We start from the raw sequence: 20,416 nt of genomic DNA, 5'->3' as shown, positions 1-20,416 counted from the left end.
GCCCTAATATATTTCCATTATGTCATCCCATGACTGGACATTTGTTTTGCAAAATAAATGTAGCTGGAGAGTATTTTCTTCTGCTGAAAATGCTGGTATACTGCAGAGTATTGTGTTCATATTTAGCCATGCCATCATTGAGCGGTTATCTTCATCTTATTCCCAAGTCACGAGGTGCCAGTGCTGGTCCCATTGGGGTGAGAGTCGTGTGACACCTCAGACAGGAAACCAGTGCGTCACACACACTGTGTCTACACTAGTCATACTTCATTTTAACACCATTCAGAGAGTTTAAATATAATCATTAAGCGAGAGGAGGCTGCTTTATTTTTGTCAGGTATATATGTATATATATATATATATATATATATATATATATATATATATATATATATATATATATATATATATATATATATATAGTTGATCTATGATATCAGCTGGTAAAACTGGGGAGTAATGTTCCTATTGGGGGTTACATGCTGGAACACCAATGCTCCCATTTTGTTTGTCTGTATGCTCCCTTTGACCTATGACTCTGTGGAGAGTGCCCCCTGCCTCTCATCCAAGGTAGCTGGGATCAACTTCAGTTCTCTTGAAATGATGTAGTGACAAAAAGACTAAAAAAAGAGAAAAAAATGATATGGATGAGTGAGCTTAATACTCAGTTAATTGCTTTTTATTTTCTATTTTTCCCCACCCACAATTATATAAATCAATAAAGATGAAAATATAAAGTTTGTATATATTGTATATATATTGTGTATATTGTTTATTTGACTCAATATTTGGCTTATTATGTCACAAATTCCATATATTTTTATTTTTTAATAGTTTTTACATATTTTATATTTTATAGTTTTTATATAATTTATATTTTTTATATATTTTATATATATTTTATGGTATGTTTTTTGCTTAGTTTTTGTAAAATGATGCGACAGTTTTAATCAGCTGTAAAACTTAATTCAGCCCAAATTGAGACCAAGACAGCAAAGCATCTCATGCAATTGGGTCTCATTTATTTTAAGTTATTAAAATATTGAGATAATTTAATTAGAGGCAAAACTTAATTCAGCCATTAAGAATGTGACGCAATGTTTTGGTTAAATATTCATCATTTTCATCATTTGCAGAAGTTACTTCACATCAGTGGCAAGTGAGACGACGCTGTATCTCATGTTTCATTTGTTTATATTTCCGTACGAGCAATTTCCCCGTGTCAAATCCGCGTGCACAACACGTGACGAGGCGTTTCGTGTATTCAAAACAGTCGCTGTCACCGGCGCAGAAGGACTTGTTCCAACCCCGCATGCGTCCATTTATAGCCTCTCGGCTGCGAACAATCCTGTTAGGAGATTTAAAAGTTGCTCCTGCTGGACACCAGCATGCGCACGCTCGTCTCCCTCGCAGGCTCGGTGCTGGTTCTGGTGACTCGCCAGTGGCGGCCCGCCTCCTCCTCCTCCGGTTCCGTTTGAACGAAGCTGTCAGTCCGCCGCCAGAAGAGAGCAGAACGAACTCCGCGTCTCGGCAGAGGAGACCACCGGAATCACAGACACGCTGACATTGAAACGACTAGATGGATCTCTGACGCTGTCAGTTTTCACTGAGCGAACATTTGGATTTTTTTTTTTCTTTTATTGAATTATTTTTTAACAGACATTTCAGTATCATTTTGACGCGTCTTGGTGGCACGATAAAGCGCACGGCTTTGCATGTGAAGACTCCATATCCAGGTAAGCTGCTCCACTTCTACTCTCATTGAAAAAAAACGGGCTTTATTCCCATACAAATGCAACATTCCGACTCCTGTTTTTATGCCACGACACACGCAGCTTTCCTGATCAACTTCTGAGTCCATGTTTGGAATCATCTAAATCGCCATTCACATTTGTTTTAAGTAAATTTGGATGCGTTTTTGAACACAGCTTCAGCACCACGGACAGCTCCGCGAACTTTCCAACGGTATTATCCACGCAAATAAAGTAGTTTTTAATGAACCAGGAATCATACGTTGGTATAAAATAGAGCCAATATCAGTGGCTGAGATAAGCGCAGGCTTTCAGCGCCTGCCATCTGTCTTGGAAATGCATAACAACGCGGCACACACTGGAGATTTATTTGACAGAAATGTTGATGTGAATTGATTTTTAGTGCAGTCAGCAGAGGGTTAGATTCTAAAGGAGCAGCGATGAAGTGTTTCATGTCTGGCAGGAAGTGTGTGTGGGCAAAAGTAAAAGGTTTGAAGCACCGCCAAGTTAAATGAAAAAAAAAAAGAGTAAATGCAAACCTGCCAGCAGGAGACATGATAGATGCATGGAAGTAAATGTAGAGGCCTTTGAATTCAAAGGAACATGTGGTGCGACAAACATGTGCGCAGCCTTGATTCGTCTGCTGTAACTTTCCAAGTGTGCAGATATGTTGGAAAACATCTTGCCCAAGCATTAACCGCCACAGTCCCCTCTTCCTGTGCCCGTCTGCCTTATCTTGATTATACAGCCGGATGATTGAGTCAGCTATTTTGTATGCAAGTTGCTTTGGCTTGGTTTCTTTGTGGAGGAGAGTGAGAGAGAGATCGTGCCGTGGATACTGAAAGAGAATTACAGCTCTTGGTGACGGTGAGGAGTGGAGGAGACGAAGCTGCCCCGCTCGATATGAATTGCTGTTTGGGAGAGACAGATATCCTGAGGGGACAGCGGGCTTTTTGGAAATGTGACCAACCCCTTTCTAAATGGAAATGGCAGTTGGCATTACAGTTTTCCCACAAGCTGTGGGCGACCTGAACAGAAGCGTCTCAGCTTCTTATTCGCAGCTTCGGTCTGATATAAATCTCTCGGGTGAAAAGAGCCAAATCACATCTTACTGACATGCTGCCGCGCAGAGCAGACAGTTTAGTCAGGAAAACTAGCATCTCACCGGATGAAGCTTCCCACCGCTTCAAGTAGGATGTGGAGTCCTGTTGAATTGGGGGTGAGGTCGAGAGCATGAAACACAGAATCCTGGTGAACATGACGATGGCAAAGGGACCCGTTGGCTTCCCTCTGCTGCAAGTTATGAATGGAATGGATTGGATCAATGCCTTTTGGACTGACTCCGTCAATCCATCTGGTTTACATTTAAACATCGCCTTCCCTCTTCAGTATCAAACGGAAGTATCAATGTCTAACAAAGTTTAGTGCAAAGCTTCCATTTCATAGACACTAAAACACTTCAGAAACACATCAAATGTCAGGATCGATGTAGCAGGATGTTGCAAGCTGTCATCCAACAAGAGGTTTACCGAGAATTCTGAAATGCTCGTCACAAAAATCAACTTAAGCATGTGGAACGTCCCACTATTCCTTCTGTCAGCCGCGTTTTCCAGCTGTTATTGCCTCGTAATATGCTGCTTCACTCTTGTATACAACATATTTTGATAGCTTTGCATTGACAATCATGGTCTCCTGCGACATCCCTTACTTCTGACACAGCCTGTGCCTCTTTTCCCTAAAATAACTAATTTTCCAACCCATTTTCCGGTACAGTTTTGAGGTTGGATTGGAAGGGCAGCAGGTGGAGAAAAGTGGTCCCCGACTTCCCACTGCCCAGAAACCTCCTCCATCACCTCGAGGCGTTTCCAGGCCATCCAAAAGACAGTTACTCCAACCTCCCCTGGGTCTGCCTAAGGGCTTCCTTCCATGTCACATGACTGTAAAACATCAACAATATTCCTCCAGAGATAATATATCCCATTCCCATTCCCATGTTTCCTCACTTCAACATATAAAACTTCCGACTTTTCCTTCGCTCAGCTATGTATTCCAGCTGTTATTGCCTCGTACCATGCTGCGTCACTCACTTTTACAATTTGTTTTGATAGCTTTCATGGTCTCCTGCAATAAAAAAAAATATATATTACCATATTCTCCTAAACTTTTCTGAGGTCGGGAATAGCAAGACATTCCCAGTCCAACCGAGAGACACAGTCTCATTGACCTGTCCTAGGTCCACCCCAGGGCTTCCTCCTAGTTGGACATGTCACATGACTATGAACAGCACTAATATAAATCTACATTTATGGTATCTCACATCCTAGAGTACTGCGCAATTTAATGTCACTTTGCGGTGATGCCATTGAAAGTGAAATTATCTGACTATATTCATGTTTTACACCAGGTTTGGCGACTAAATGTCAGTGTGCCATCTGAAAATACTTAGCTACACCCTTTGAAAATCTGCTGATGCGTGCGATTCCATGTGACGACGACACGACTGACAGAAGTTAAAACAGTTGCTACGCGGTTCACAGTGTTAATCAAAGCAAGGCGAACTGTGAAAACATATGGTGTAAAACACAACAGGGCATATGTTGGTTTGCTCACGCCGCCATGTTAGTGTGGCACTTTTCCCTCTTTCTTCCCAACAAGACATTTTCACAATGGCCTGACTCACTGGTGGCTTGTGTGCCCATCCGGTTTGTATAAAAGGAGTCTTTTTAACTGGGAGAGGGCAAATGCAAATGACAAGGAAGAACCATTAGGATTGGTGAGATCACCGTGCCTTTGAATTCTAATAGCCTTAAACACCGAGCTATCAGAAGGAGGAAGTGAAAATAGAGTTCAAGCCAGATATATGAGTAATGGACAGAGATCTAGGGAGGAAAAGAGGAGAATGCAGGCACGGTGGAACAGGCAGAGGTGACCTTCCGGGGTGATCTGTGAAGGAAGAATGACAGCAAGAAAGAAATGGAAACTCTATAGTGAGGCCTGCTGTGATGTTTGGTTTAGAGACAGTAGCTCTGATACAAAGGGAGGAAGTTTAAGGAAGTTAGAAGAGTCATGACTGAAAATGCTGAGGAAGGACAAGGTTAGAAACAAGCACATTGAACGAGGAATGTCGGAAAGATGACCATTGAAGGTCATGTGGTAAAGCAGGAAGAGCACGGAAGGTAACCCACGAAGTTGGCGATAGAAGTCGTACTCTCTGAGGATGAGTAAAGTCGGGCTTATCATTTGTTCTCTTAAATATCAATTTGGACTTTGTTGTTAAACGTGTGGTGACTCTTCTTTTAAAGGCGTTGTGTGTTGGTTCTGTCTGTGGTGGTAGTAGTTTGCTGTCTGAAATGAATGACTCAGTTATTGCATTTCTCGTGCGATTTAACCAGAAGGCAGAACCCATCTGTCTGAAGAATACGGAAAAAAGGTGCCCAAGCTGGAGACAAAATACATTTTACAACCAGTGAGAGTGAGTCTCCAATGATGTGCTTGTTATTTGCAACAATTCCAGACGTGTATATTCTACTGTTTTCAGCTCAGGCTTTGTCTGACATTGCAGGATTCAATGCAGTTCCCTTTCCACCTTCCATCCCTCCTGAGAACATTGGGTTAGCGTTGTTTGTGTCATGACTCGCACTAAAAATCTAAATGACTTCTTCGTATTACCGCTACATTCCAGGAAAAGGGCAAGATATACACATTAGAAAATGGCTTTACTGTATCGGCAAAAAGTCCAGTGAGGATGCAAATCGGAGTTCCTGTGTTGAAGGACATCAGTGATGCTGACAGAGTTCTGCCTAAGGACAACAGATAGGAGGGAAAAAAGAAGCGGCAGTGACAGTAAATTAACATTCAGGAGCTGCAGATGCCGTGACTTTTCAATATCTATTAAGGCTGTAACTTGAAGATAAGCCTCAAAATACGATGGGAACTTAAACGCAACAGGAGCTGGAGGCAACTGAATATAAATACGTGTAGGTGCTGCTCACGCTTTTGGCATCTGTACAAGGATGGAACATCACCTTGAATCAGAAGTGTTTAACATGCCTTTAAATTGGAGCCATTCACCGGGAGAGTTTGCATTGATGTTGGCAGCGATGGCCTTTTTTGGATTCCGGATGCATATGAGGGAGAAGCTGGCTTAATGCAAATGCATGTACCGCACTGTTTCCACGTATAATGTCCTCAGTTTGATGACGAAACTGTTTCGTAAGACCCTCTCGGCCCGAGCTGACTGCACAACTTATCTTTTCAAATAGACGCTGTAAGAAGAGAGGGAAAAGAAGCGCTATGCAAACAGCTCTGTAGCAATATGGATTTTTTTTTTCTCTTCAAACTGTGCCATTGTGTCTACAAAGTGAATATGTTAATAGGATTCAAGGTAAAAATATCTTAAGTGAGGAAATCAAACACGGGGCTGAAGGTGAGCGAGCAGTTCTGTGATTATGAAAATCAATAACAGGAGTGGAGCGGAGGGCATGGAGGAGAGGGGCCAGCTAGGAGGACTGCAAGGACGAAGCTAGGAGACAGCGACAGCCACACAAGTACAAACAAATCCTAATATTGTTTGGTTTGTGTCGACAGTCTATTTCACTGGAAAAGAATAGAAAAATCCGACTGCGAAAAAGTGTTTTTGCGTGTCATACGTCTATTCAAAGCAAGATGCAAGATGACCATCTGATGCCACCAACGTGTGCTTCCGCTCTATGGTAGAAGAAAACTAAATGTTTGAGGCAGAAACCATGACAGAACCAGACTTGTTACAGGGACAGCTTATGAATGAAGCAGCTAAATAGATTGGAGGTGAGGAGAATTCTCTTTATTTGGCTTTTTTGGTGTGTCATTTCAGGCTGTCTTGCTACATTTTTGTATTTTTTATGTCATTGATCTCAGCCTGAATCATCGCTTCATCATTCATTCTTTCATTGGAACCATGTCATAAGAGCAAGAAGAACCTGAGAGTCATCTGACAAACACGGAGCAGATATTTGCAGTCTTCACATGATCGTGTGCAGGCAGCTCTGGTGCCGAGGTGGAAGGGTGATGAAAGAATTGACCAGCAAAACAACCGAGCCACCAGGGAAACTTGCCTTCGGCACATTGTAGAAGCATTTTTATAAGACATAGCAACATTTTAAGTCCATTTTTAATTTAATTTTATGGTGTTTAATGGTAATGACCCATCAATATTTGAATTGCCTGCATTGACCTTCACTCATCTAGTTCAATAACAATGATGCACAATCCAATAAACTGCTGCGTTTTTCTTTCTATTTATACTTCAACCTATGAGCTGTATTTTTATATGGCGACTTCATTAAAATTAGATTTGGGTGCTATATTGAATTAAGTGAACAGGGCTGAATTAAGAAGGAAGATGGAGGGAGAATATAGTATGTACTTATACTCCAAACCGGTTTCATTCATAGTGAATTAAATACATTCTTGTGATGTTTTGCAAATCAGACGTAACAAGATATTGTTTTGTCAGGCTGGTAGATGAATGGATCGCTGTGAATGAGTAACTGTTCATCTAGGAGCGCATAAAAAAAAAAAAAAAAAACGGAATCGTCCCCAGTGCCAGAAACATTAGTGCCATTTCCTCAGCCACCTGCTGGTTGTCTAGCGTGAGACAAAAACCTTTTTTCTTTCCGCGAACAAGTGTCACAAAATGGCGAAGTAAGGCATATTGAACATCGCTCTGTCTCTTCCTCGCGGTCCTCACCGCAAAGTAATTAGATGCCGGGATGCAAAACACCATGGCGGAGTATCTGCAGGCACCTGGGCTACGTGATGAATACACAAAGCATGAGAACCAATTAAAGCTGCTGAAACAAAACCAGTCTGTCACAGCTCCCCTCATACGCTTCTATTGTTTCGTGCATGTGAAGCAGAAACGCCGGAGGCGCCTCTTTTAAGCTGATATGGCGAGGGGAAACTCCTCAGTCATCTCTGGAGTGAGGACTAACTTCCTTAAATCATATGAATAATGATACACGCTTTCACCGCTGACGCAATGAATTTTTTGAGGAGGGCAGCTTATATTGAAATCACAAAACAGGAGATTACTGCTGCTGAATTAAAGTAATGTTCCGCAATATTTACTGCGTCATCATCCTGGGAACTCTGCTAGTAAGGCAGCACAGTTCATCAAATAACCATGAGTAAGCTGTCAACGATAGATGCATTTGTTGGGCTTCGGACTGCGGCCGGATATTCGTAATTTTGCGATCAAATTTCCGACCTTCTCCCGATTTGAATGACGACACGCAGATGTGTCAAAAGTCAACAGTGCCGTGGTGCTGACTTAGACCAGTCGATCATTGATATGTAATGCGCCCCCTATATGAAGACGGTGCTATTGCATCAGCAAACATTTCAATGTTTCAACGAGTCGTGACTGAAATGGAGTATATATAAATCCTGGCTTATGCTAGTATCAAATCCAGCTGTACGACAGTTGCTACCAAGCCACGTTTAAGCTCACCAATTTGCCGGCTATAAGGTAATGACAGCGCACGTGTTATACAATTCTGTAGTGATGGGCAGATGAGGCTTCATGAAACAGTGTCCTCATTTTCAGAACCCAGGGGATGGCGCTCTCGGTTTAAAAATGATTTAAGGTTTCTCTGAATTCCAAATCCTTAGAGATAGGGTGAGGAGTTCAGTCATCCGGGAGGAGCTCGGGGTGGAGCCGCTGCTCCTCCACATCGAGAGGAACCAGCTGAGGTGGCTCGGGCATCTGATCCGGATGCCCCCTGGACGCCTCCCTGGGGAGGTGTTCCGGGCATGTCCTACCGGGAGGAGACCCCGGGGAAGACCCAGGACTCGCTGGAGAGATCATGTCTCCGGTCTGGCCTGGGAACACCTCAGGATCCCCCCGGGAAGAGCTGGAGGAGGTTTGTGCGGATCGGGAAGTTTGGGCTTCCTTGCTCCGAATGCTGCCTCCGCGACCCGACCCCGGATCAGCGGCAGAAGAAGGTGAAAGTGAAGGTTTCTCTGAATTCCAAATCCAAAGATTTTAGAGATGAGTGCCATCTAGTGGGTGTTTATAAGAACAAAACTGTTTCATGAAGGTGTTCTGTAATTGCTGCCATTGAGATGCACTTTCTGTGTTTCATGAATTATAATTTATTCATATTAAATGTATTCAGCTGAACAAAATTGTGTCACAACCTTTTAAAAGATTCAAAATACTCAATAGGCGGCGACTAACACCCAAAACTGAAGACATGTTGAGATGGCCCACATTCGTAGACCTGCAATACACACAAAAACAAGTCGATTTGATTCATCAGCATTCAGTTTCAGTTTAAAGCCTCAACATGACGGGTAACTGACACGACGCATTGATAAGAAATCCAAGTAGATCAATGCAACAGCATGTAAATTGACGACTGAAAATACATCCACAGTGCTTTCACCATGTGGGAACGCTGGAAAACATTGGAAAATTGAAAAGCAAAATGTGGCAAGCAAATACACAGCCTCACCTCTGAGGTATTGATGAGCGGGTTCAGCAAGTCATACTACACCAGCTGGCGCTGTTTGCAGAGGCAGCGACCCAATGAGCAACACATTCCCTTTAGTACATTTTCCTCTGTTTCTAACTTAAATTTTATTCAACGCAAATATCCTCATTCACTGCACACCCTCCTCAGAATTCAATAAATCTTACGCTGAAGTTGGTGTCGGCATTAAAATGTAAATCCCAGGCTCAGAAAGACGTCAGTTTGATTTAAATGGCTTTCCTGTCAAACGCCGGGACTCTCTGGTGCCAGTCTCCGCGCTGACAAAAGGGAACCAGCTGTCATTAAGGAGTCATTATTTCCCATGTTGAGTCCAAATTAAGTGTGAAAACGCATGCTCCTGTGACAGCGCTCCATCCCTGAAATGTAATAAGTGTCTTTAACTTGTATATTTTCCTAAGGTCTGGCGAAGGTGTGAAGAACTTGAGTCAGAATTAATGAGAATTCTGCGCCGTGCGCAGGTGTTTGCTCCAAAAACAAGTGAAAAGTCGCTTGTTTTTATGAATCAAACCTGCCAGCAACTGCGTGAGCAGGAAGAAGTGTGTTGTCAGGTGTGAATGAACAAAGAGCTCAGTGTGTTGTAGTTATCGTGTTGTTAGTGTATTAATGGCGTTTTTAAGAATGTGATTTACACCTTTCTAGTCGTGAGAAAACGTTTGCCAACAGGCAATGTTTCTCGCCGGGCAATGGAACATCAGCTGCATTAATTGGTTCCGTTGGGAGAATCAAAACTCAAGGCGAAGTCCAAGGCAGCAAACAAAACAAAAACAAAAAAACTACATATTTTAGGCTTTTAGGGGATTCTGTTTTTTTCCAAAAAAAATTTCTCTGCTGCAGAATTCCACATTTCTTCTCAGATAAGTGGTGGATTAAATTAGCAATGTGGAGAGATTTAGCGGGTTCTTTACAAATGCCAAACAGCAACTGAAAGCCTTTAAATGTGACAGAATTGGGGGCAATAATGTAGTTGTCACGCTGCTATTTGACATCCTTCAAATCAGTGACGGTCTCTGATGAATATTCCGCAGCCTTAAATGAAACTTCTGATTCTTAAAAATGCTAATTCGTAGCAGTAAGAGAGTTGTACAGCAAGGTTGTACTGTATAAACCGGGATGTTATCAGTCCATTACTTGAGTTAGAACACACCTCCTAGATAATACAGCAGAGTTATAGTTGGGTTGGTGAGGCTTCATGAAACAGTATCCTAATTTTGAAAGCACAGTAGGTGGTGCTCTTGCTTTAAAAATGATGTAGGGTTTGAAATAGTTACTTGAAGCCAAATATTATACAGCAGACAGAGCCATCTAGGAGGACACTGTTTCATGAAGCCTCATCAAACCATCACGAGTTTAAAGTCAGTGCTGTTGAATCTTAAACGCTTCAGAGTTTAAAGCAATGGATATCTTCATTAGTCAAGTTCAACACAGGACTCAAGATGCACTATAAATAAGCAGTAGATGACCTCCCCCGCCCCCTGTTGTTTTGTTTAAGAGCAGTGTTATGAAGTGTGCATGTGTGTACTCATGTTAGCAAATCTTGTTCAGCTTCTTTGTCAGCACTGCTGAGGCTCTTGACTAGAAGTTGTGAAAATATTTCACAATGGTTCTGATCCAGATGGCTGGATTTGAGCTCGCTGCTGTCAAAGATCCACTTTTTTGTGTTTATGCAACCATATTTTTTTTATTGTCATTGTAACTTTGGGCAAATATATAAATTCATTTAACTAAAATAGTGAAGGTTCCACTTCCTACTGTTCTCACTATTAGCTACACATTCCATCTCTTTTAGTAAACTAGTGATTTGTAGATGAAGTATCATGAAACAGTACTGCAGGGTTGATGAAACAGTGTTGTAATTTTAGGAGGCCACTAGATGGCGCCATTGGCTTATAAATGATGTGAAGTTTCATTTAAATTGTAGTTCTGATCCAAACATTATACAGCAGACAGTGCCATCGGGTGTCCGCTGAAAATTAGGACACTGTCTCATGAAACTTCATCTACCCATCACCACTTAAACCAGGAAGGAAAACATTCCCAGAACTAAGAGGGCCTGAACTTAGCAAGTCCTGGATCTGCCCCAGGGCCTCTGCCTCACCAGGGGTCCCCACTGCAGTACTCATCACCCCTTGTCTTGAACCATATATTAAAAAAACCCACAATACATGAATTTCTTTTGACGTCTTGGGAAAACAAAAACATCTCCAGTGGCACCAGTGAGACAAAGATGGTGCAGGAATGAAAAAAAGTCACCAGGGAGTTCAGGATCGATGTGAGACGGTGGACGAAGAAGTAGAACTTCCAAAAGAGTTAGGAAAAAAAAAACAAAAAAACAACTTGAGCGGAGCAAAACTATTATTTTGTGCCTGGTAGCTGTTTGTTCGGACAGCTCAATTGCTTCTACTAGTCCCACCAAACGTCTGCCGCTTCGCCACGTTCACTTTATTCGTTTTATAAGAATGGAACTTTTGTACTCAATGTTGACGCACGGATTTGAAATCACAGTCAATATGTCACCAGCAGCCTTCTTGTAAAGGCTGGCTGTTTCATGCCCACAGTCATGCATTTTTTTTTTTTTTTCAAAAGCTCTGATATAGAAGTTATCTGATCCAAATGTGCTTCGTCACTCCACTGCAGCAGGTGTGTGTTTGGCTGCACTTGACAGTGCAAATGTCACTTTCCACCCTCCCCAGCCCCTTTGGCAACCGACTGTGACAGAAACACGTTTTTCATTTTTGCTGTTGAACAAAAAGAAAAACAGAGTCAACGCATTAATCCATCAGTGGTTTCTGAAGTAAATACAACAAATATTTCAATTCATACTCTGCTTATGTATCACTATTATTATAGATGAATAGATGATGTATCATGAAACAGTATTGCAGGGTTGATGAAACAGTGTCCTCATTTTCAGAGGCCACTCGATGTTGCTCCCGGTTTAAAAATGTGAGGTTTCATTGAAATTGTTGTTCAAATCCACATAGTCTACAGCAGACAGTGCCATCTGGTGGCCTCTGAAAATCAGGACACTGTCTCATGAAACCTCAGCTATCCTTCACTACCTCCATTGGATGAATGAACTTTAACAGGTGGAGAGTGAAGAAACAGCAGAACAGGCGAGCAAGAAGCAAGGTTCAATAATTTAATACAAGAGTCCAAAATAGTCACAGTACAGGAAGAGCGCAATAAATATCCCAAAACTAGAGCACGAAAAACATCCTCCTAACAGGGTAGAACCAAATAAACAAGTGTGAAGACCAGACCACAGGTGGAGGTCAGGAGGCTCACACGGCGAAGCAAACACAACTGGAACCAGGTGGAATATGAAGGTCGCCGCCTCAGGCAGGCGGTTACTGCATCAGTTCCAGCTGTGTACCATTAGTGAAGCTCGAGAGAGGAGAAAGGAAGTACAGGACAAAGTATAACCAAAATAAAAGCAGATTAAACATTGAGAGAGAAATTTTATTTTCAACTCGCAAAATGTGGCCTAAAATTCTGAATCATAAATGTGTCATTTCATCATCAGTCACTGACTTCTACTCATCTAAGTTTGTACTTTTAAACGATGCAGCTCCTGAAATGCACTTGCGGCCCACGTGTATTTATGAATTCAATTCGCTCCTATAACTACCAGTTTATTTCCTGCCCCATTCGTTTGGATCCAACCAGCTATAAATGTTCCAAAAAATAAAAATAAATACAGGATTTTCTTCACAGCAATCAAGCCTGAAGTTCCGACAATCTTCTGGACTTCTTCTCCTTTTTTTTTTTTTTTCCATAAAACAAGTGGCTGATTGTAGTGCCGGCGCTGCGTTCACACAAATTGGCCTCTTGCCGGCTGAACAAACACGGCGTAAGTGCACAATCATGGGATGTGAACGTGGTGAAGAGAAGGAGCAATCAGATGATCCGCGGCGATGATGTGTGAGGGTGACCCCTCTAATCTTCCTTCACATCATCGCGGCCCCAGCGCACAACTTGTCTGACAGATGACTTCATCTCTGCAGCGAGCGGCGTCCTATTGAGTTCAATCTACGGAGGCCGTGCAGGGAACATCCTACGTTGTTTGGCTCGTCATTGATGGGCGACTCCTGCTGACATTGTTGTGGAAGGCTCAAATGGAGAGGAAGCGGCAGTGACTATTAAGTTCGGATCAGTTACCCATTCTACACTGCTAGTATTTGTAGCAGTGACGGTTCAGGGCGACATTTGCTGCCACAATCTGAACTTCACATCAGAACCATATTGGGTCGTGCAGATATATGGCTTCAATTCAGCCACTGTTTTAACAATATGTTTATTTTGTCATGGTGTACGTGTTTATTAGTATACATCATGAAAAGGAAAAAAAATTGTCATGTGATGCGGCGTGCTGGTCATTTAAAGAGGACTTAAAGAGAATCTTCAAGATCACAGGAGTTGTTTATAAAGGAATATATACTTGACATGGAAAAATTGATACACAAATGGCCACAAAAAGAGGAAAAACTCAAACAAATAACTAGTATTTAAATGTAGGACTCTCCATGTTTATGTTTTTTTTTTAATTTGTCTCATATTTTGATATGTTTTTGTGTTATTATCTAAATAGTGTGGTCAAGATTGTGTTTCAGAGGTTAGACACACAACACTAGCATTTGCAGACACTTGTGATGGGCTTGTGAGGCTTCATGGAACAGTGTCATCCTTCTATGATCCCACTAGGTGGAACGTTTTGCTCTAAAAATATTTGAATTTGAACGACCAATTCAGAAAGAAACAAACAAAAAAAAAAAATTTTTTTTAAACCTGAGAGTGCCACCTCCTGAGCTCTGAAAATGACGACACTGTTTCATGAAGCCCCATCTGCCCAACACTAGCAGACATACATTTGAGGGTGGCTGTTTTGGAAAGCTTGTGGTTGGTCCAGTCACTCACTCAACACACATAAACCAAAGCAGCTCTATAGTCTCTCTCAGCAGTGAATGATGACTCATTCAATATATATAAATGCAGTCTATTGTCCCAATATTAGTACATTCTGTTGAAAGTCTCTTCTCGGTAGATATTTTAAATGTATTAATGTACAGTATTTTGTGAAAGTTTGGGTTGATTCAGGGCACTCCTGTTTCCTCCCACATCCCCAAATATATGCAGCGAGGTTAGTTCTTCGACTTCGATGTCCATTTGTTTTCTACTTAGATGCATCACGCGATGCCGACGTGTCACTCTCGTCCACAGCAGACAAAGAGTGCACGAGATTATTATGAAAGGATGAATGATAATGTTGTTTGTAAATGGCTAAATGAGGGTTTCGTCCATGAATTAGCATACGCTATCCTATGGATTTTTTTTTCTCTGTCTGTTTACAAACTAGCAGCGATTTGCATTGTCAGATCAAAATGCAAAACATGTTGCTGATGGTGACTCATCTGAATGAATGCCGCTGTAAGACAACAAAACCTGATGAATTCAGATACGATTCCATCATCTCACCCAGAGAGGCTTGTTGTCAAACAACGCCAACGTTGGAGTCCATATGCCCATTTTAAAGCTGCAAGTAGCAGCTTTACGTTTCAGCCGCCGAATTAAGTATTTAGTGGAACTGAGTCTCGCCTATTTCGGGTCATGTATCTGAATGAATCTTTTGAGCAGGAGTAGAATTACCTTCACAAAAACGGCTGTCACAAGTTGTTAATGTTTCAAACAGGGCATTATGATCATTATAAAATAACGTCCTCCCGTATTGCATCACACATGCTTTGTGACTCTCATTCATAATGCAGAATACAAGGCAGTGTAAGTGATTCAGAGTTCCTCTGTTAAAGCTCTTCACTGTTGTCACTGAAGGATTTTTTTTGTTTTATCTCTCAACAATCCCAGCATCTGTTTCTTGCTCTTCATCCTAAGAATCCACTTTCAATACTAATTTATCCGGCAGTCATGTATCCAGACGACTCTATACAAACCAACCTAATATATATATATATATATATATATATATATATATATATATATATATATATATATATATATATATATATATATATATATATATATATATATATATGTATGTAACATCTGACTTACGACTGCTACTTTTTAATTCAATGTCTTGCACCGCAACATGTAGCAGCCCGGCAACGCGTACGACAGTTACGGCAGCACAGTATCCCAACATCTCACTCTCACACAGCGACCTACCACTACAGTAGTACCTATAACCCTATGACTTACGTCCAACCTGACTTAGTGACTGACTTGGTCGGAACCGATCGCGGTTGTAAGTCGGATCTTACTTGCATGTATATAGACATATATATTTTTTAACAATGATTCAACATTAAAACTACTTATTACAAGTGAAAGTGACCCCTTGGGGGAGCACGATCGATCGCCACAGGTAACAGCAAAACAAAACAGCAAACTGAACAAACACTGCTTCAAAAGGTGTCAGGAGTAGGTTGTCGACTTGGGCGTTTGGAAATGTATTGGGTTGTGTTTAAAGGTGCCACAAACTTGAGCCCTGCTCTCCTTAGACAAGTGTTTGCCTGGGACATTGTAAAGAGTAAAAATGACCAGGCACTTCGGTGCAGTCTATGCACCGTCAGGATCTTTACCCAACAGTGTCAGTAAAGAATCATTTTTCCGAAGTCTAGGTAAATTACTAAATTAGTACTCAGGCAGTACTAATAAAAACTCCACATATTTTGCATATCTCTTGCTAAATGTAAGGTTTTTAGTCATGGAATTGGGATGTATTTGAAGCCAGACACAATGTTCCCTCCCTGCACGCAGAGTTCTAAGCCTCTCCTTAGATTTTGTATCGCTGTCAGAATCTGCCTTGGTAAAACTAATCCCATTGGAATAGTGCTTGAGAGATGGTGAAGCATGAGCATGAGAGGGTGGTATTTGAGGTGGCGAGGTGAAGGATGACTGCAGTTACGATGAGTAGTCGCAGCAGCTGCCATACCAATGACCTGGCTTTTTGCTGTAGGGTCCATCGCTTAATAATACGACTTAGTGTTTTACTCACTTGTGTTGATGGACACTTGTCATGTGAGACGGGGTGAGGGGATTGATGAAGTCAGTATCTTGACAGACCACTGCAGACAAGGCCGTTGATACACCTCTGTTTACGATGAGACACCCATCCATTATTTATCACAGAGAATCATTTCGACTTAATAAAAGCCTAAGTAGTTCTCTGGCTCGACGCGCTGTTATGGATCTGCCCGGGGACACGTTAAGCTTGCAAAGATGGGAAGCATTCTATTGCGATGCGTATAATTAATTATACTGTTTTGAACATTGTTTACCAGTTTTGTTTTTTTTCCGGCTTGGATTTCATTCCTCAATGAAGTAAGTCTTGAAGTGATACACGGAGTGACTAAGCTGTAAATCCATAAAACAAAGTTACATTTACAAATATAATTTCATGTTGTAGGCCATAAAAAAGCTTCATATTTATTTATTTTTGCCATCACAGGGATGTATTTCAGTGTGTGCATGAAGACTGTTGTGTAGATGTACTGAGCAGGAACAGACTTCCGCCAGCCACTGCAGCACTCTTCTTCACCCATTATTCCTCAGCCTCTCTTGAGCAAACATATCTTGTTGAGATGAGGAGTGGGATCCGAACTGGTCGTGCCATGACTTGTCTCCAACCGACTCCCTCGTATTATCGTCTCCCAGTATCTGAATGCACAGAATGTCTGCGAGGAAGCGCTCAAAGAACACGGTTGCCACGGAAACCGGTCCCAAACTTGGAGCAAACATACTAGCATCTACTTATGAAAAATGTGCCAGCGTTCACACCATTAGCAGGCCACAGTGTACCATGACACTTGGAGAGAGACGTTGCATCCTTGAATTTCTGTTTACTGAGATTTCAATATGAAGCAAACATCCATATTTCCACAGTTCTTTTAGCCTTGAATTGACTCTGATCCGAGCGGTGGACGCGATGACTGCATGCGGGACTGTGGAACTCCTAAATAAATAAAGACTCACTGTTGACAGAGAAGCCCTGAGAGTGGTTCTGTCTTGGTGACTGATTAAACAATGGGGTTGATACGGACAAAAAAAAAATGGTTCTGAACAGAACAGATTGATAGCTGAGCACTAGATCGGGACAAGACTTCGGAAGTAGGCCGCAGCAGTCCAAAAGAAAGCTCTATATTTGGTGCGCCCAGGGCAGTCAAGTTAGAGTTGCCAAGATTCTGGAGTTACCAAATACCTCAGATCATGATTCAGATCGGATCCAAGACCCGTGTTGGCAGGCGTTTGCTGTCAGAGAGATTTCAATATTTACTTGGATGAACGCCACCACCAAGACCTCCAAAGCAACATCTCGTAAATGGAATGTTATTTCTCCAAACAGAAGGCTTAATCGAAGTCGAATTCTTGGGTGGGAACGCTTCTAGAGACGCCCTTTTTTCCCCCAATGATTATTATCTGGGCAGACTCCTGGCAAGAAAAGCGGTCCATCCCCAGCTGCAGAGCATCAATCTGACGCTCCACCTGTTGTCTCTTCGCTCGCCGTTGCTCATTAAACAGAACCTCTTTTCAGGGCGAAGCGGCTCAGCCTGGTGATCGCTCAGTGTGAGGCCCGAGCACGGAAAGAGAACGGATCTGAGGTGCCAGATTGTTAGCCCCGTGAGGTGCTATTCTTCAAATAAATATGGAGATTGTGTGTAACGCCTTCGTGCCAATTATGATTTCCCACTTCTTTAGCAGCACCCGTTGGAAACCGACACTTGGGCTCTCTTGTGGTTTGATGAATATGAAGTTGAAAGTGTGATTTTCATCTCAGTCCATTCTTGTTTGTTTAAAAAAAAACCTTACTGTTGTACTCCAGCCAAATATTTACAGAGCACAATGAGCGTTATGTGCGAATGCAAAGGACACATTGTCAAACCGATACGCCGCTTCACCATGCTGCCAGGACATATGGTGCTGGAATCTAAAGTTGGACTATTATTGGCCGTAACAAAGTTTGAAGACATCAGTGTCTGAAATCATGGACAGATTGTTTTCGACGGTGTCTGTTTGTTGGTTGGTGTGCGACATAACTAAAGTTAAAACAAGTTTTGACGGATATTTCGATTCCTTCTGATCATGTGTCCAGTTCACAAAATGAGCCGTAAAAATCCTGACCTTATAATTCATAACATGCATTCGAATCACTGAAATACATCAGCTTCAACGCAACTGCCACCTGTTGTCAGATGACACTCAGAATATATTCAACACAAATTATATAGATGAAATGCATGCAGGGAAATTATGTCACAGTTGACGGAGATATGCACTGTCCCAGCGCCTTTCTAGTTTGAAAACTCAGAATGAACGTAAACGGCTTTTGCTCATTTTGCGTTTTTCTTAGACTACTTGCTGCTTTTTGGACAATCCACCAATATTAATGGTTGAAATATAAAATCCAAATTTTCAGAAAGAAAATATAATACAAATTAAAAAACGTCATAAAACCTCATTTACCCATCAGTTGTATTACATGTTTGAATAGTGTCTACATTACTTTATAAAGATTACATTACAATTGACCTGAACTTTTCTCAACTGGTTTGCTCTGTTGTTTAACTGCACGAGAACAAATGTGGATTAGTTTTTTTCCACATCAGTGGTGCTTTTTTTCCGGCAAACCCCTTCACGAACAATTGAATCGCATCGCTTCTGCCATGTTTACTGTTGTGTCAAACAGAGAAGGGATACATTGCAACGCTCCCATTTGATTAGCTCAGAAGAGTCAGCCAAGTGTCATACTGTAACCTGTGTGAGGACAAGTTCACTCTCTTGATCCGTGTTACTGTCAACCAAACAAGATGACACGAGAGAGAGTCACCAGCATCATCAGATTCCAAATCCAGCCGAAGCATTTGGACAGATGGAGCCGTCAGAAGATCATCTGAACAGGAAGATTGGGGAGCAGGTGATGAGGGAGGACACTGGGTTTAAACTGCGACTAACCACACGGATCAAACGGAAGTTTACTCTCAAATCATGCAGCAGATGAAGCAGGAACTGTCTGATAATCTGCTCATGGGATTATCGCACTAGTTAACACTTGTTGGGTCAGATCTTTCTACAAAAGGGTACCCACTACTTCAAACGTATGGATGTATGTATATAATACGCAAAGAGACTGATGGTTTTTATTCCTAAATATAATCAAATAAAATAAAATGAGCTCAAACATCACATCTACTGATGTGTCATTGCATCACGATCAAATCCTGACAGCTTAATCTCACAAAAATGTAGTAACAAACAATTAATCTGACACTTGAATCCAATGCGAAGGATGTGAGCGACAGTACAGTGTTGCTCTGGCCATGACTGAAGCATTAAATATACTGGGCAGGGCTCCTGACACTACCTCTTCCTCTCTGTTTCTGTCACCTTCAGTGGCTAATCTCAGTAATGTTACAGTGACCGTACAACGTTGTTGGCTTCCATCCCAAGGAGCACAAAGAGAGAGTGACAATTCGGCTATTAATAGAAGTGGTTGCCCGGGTGAGGAGATACGAATCCTTTTTTTTTTTCCTTCACAGTTCCACTCTTAATGTGCTGACACCAGAAGATTCACACACAAATATGGGACAGAGAGGACACGCTGGTGCGTTCCTCTTGACTTTCTTGAATCACTGAGAGCTGCGAGCCTTTGGGCTCGGACCTCTGGACCAGCACCGTCTTCACCTTCACAGAGTGGAAACTTTACATTTTAATATGGAAGCAGGGGCAGTTTAACCCTGCCAAGCTAACGCTACCAGGCGCTGACACATTATCTGTGTGTGTGTGGAGTTATTGGAATGAGAATGTTAGTGTGTCTGTGGGCAGTGTTGAGGTCACTCAGGCGTCGTCAGTGGGATGTGAAACTTATTTTGTGTGTTTATCTGTAAAAGTGACCTCAAAGGTATTTGTGTTTTTTCCTGTTTATTCCCGACGGGTGCCACTTCCAGCTACTTTGGGCAAGACGCAGGAGACACCCTGAACGGGTTGCCTGTCAGAGTATTGCTGAATAAAATATGCACACGCGTTTGTATTCTTATCTTCATGGGGACCACTCATTGTCATAACCCTTTCCCCAGCTTCTCACCCTAAACCTAACCATCCAAATCTATCGGCTAATCT

The 20,416-nt window shown here is 41.9% G+C and overlaps 1 protein-coding gene across 3 annotated transcripts in view; it reads left to right on the top strand.

Moving 5' to 3' along the window:
- Nucleotides 1-1,311: 1,311 nt before the first annotated feature.
- elfn1a (extracellular leucine-rich repeat and fibronectin type III domain containing 1a) overlaps nt 1,312-20,416 on the top strand; it is a 96,393-nt gene continuing 77,288 nt past the window's right edge. For all 3 annotated transcript variants that reach the window (XM_053850844.1, XM_053850842.1, XM_053850843.1), the window contains exon 1: nt 1,312-1,736. The gene's annotated coding sequence lies outside the window, so the exon portion shown is untranslated. The remainder of the gene's footprint in view (nt 1,737-20,416) is intronic.

The sequence above is a fragment of the Synchiropus splendidus genome, chromosome 19, assembly GCF_027744825.2.
Source record: "Synchiropus splendidus isolate RoL2022-P1 chromosome 19, RoL_Sspl_1.0, whole genome shotgun sequence".
NCBI lineage: Eukaryota > Metazoa > Chordata > Actinopteri > Syngnathiformes > Callionymidae > Synchiropus > Synchiropus splendidus.
This window is presented reverse-complemented; position numbering and strand designations above follow the sequence as displayed.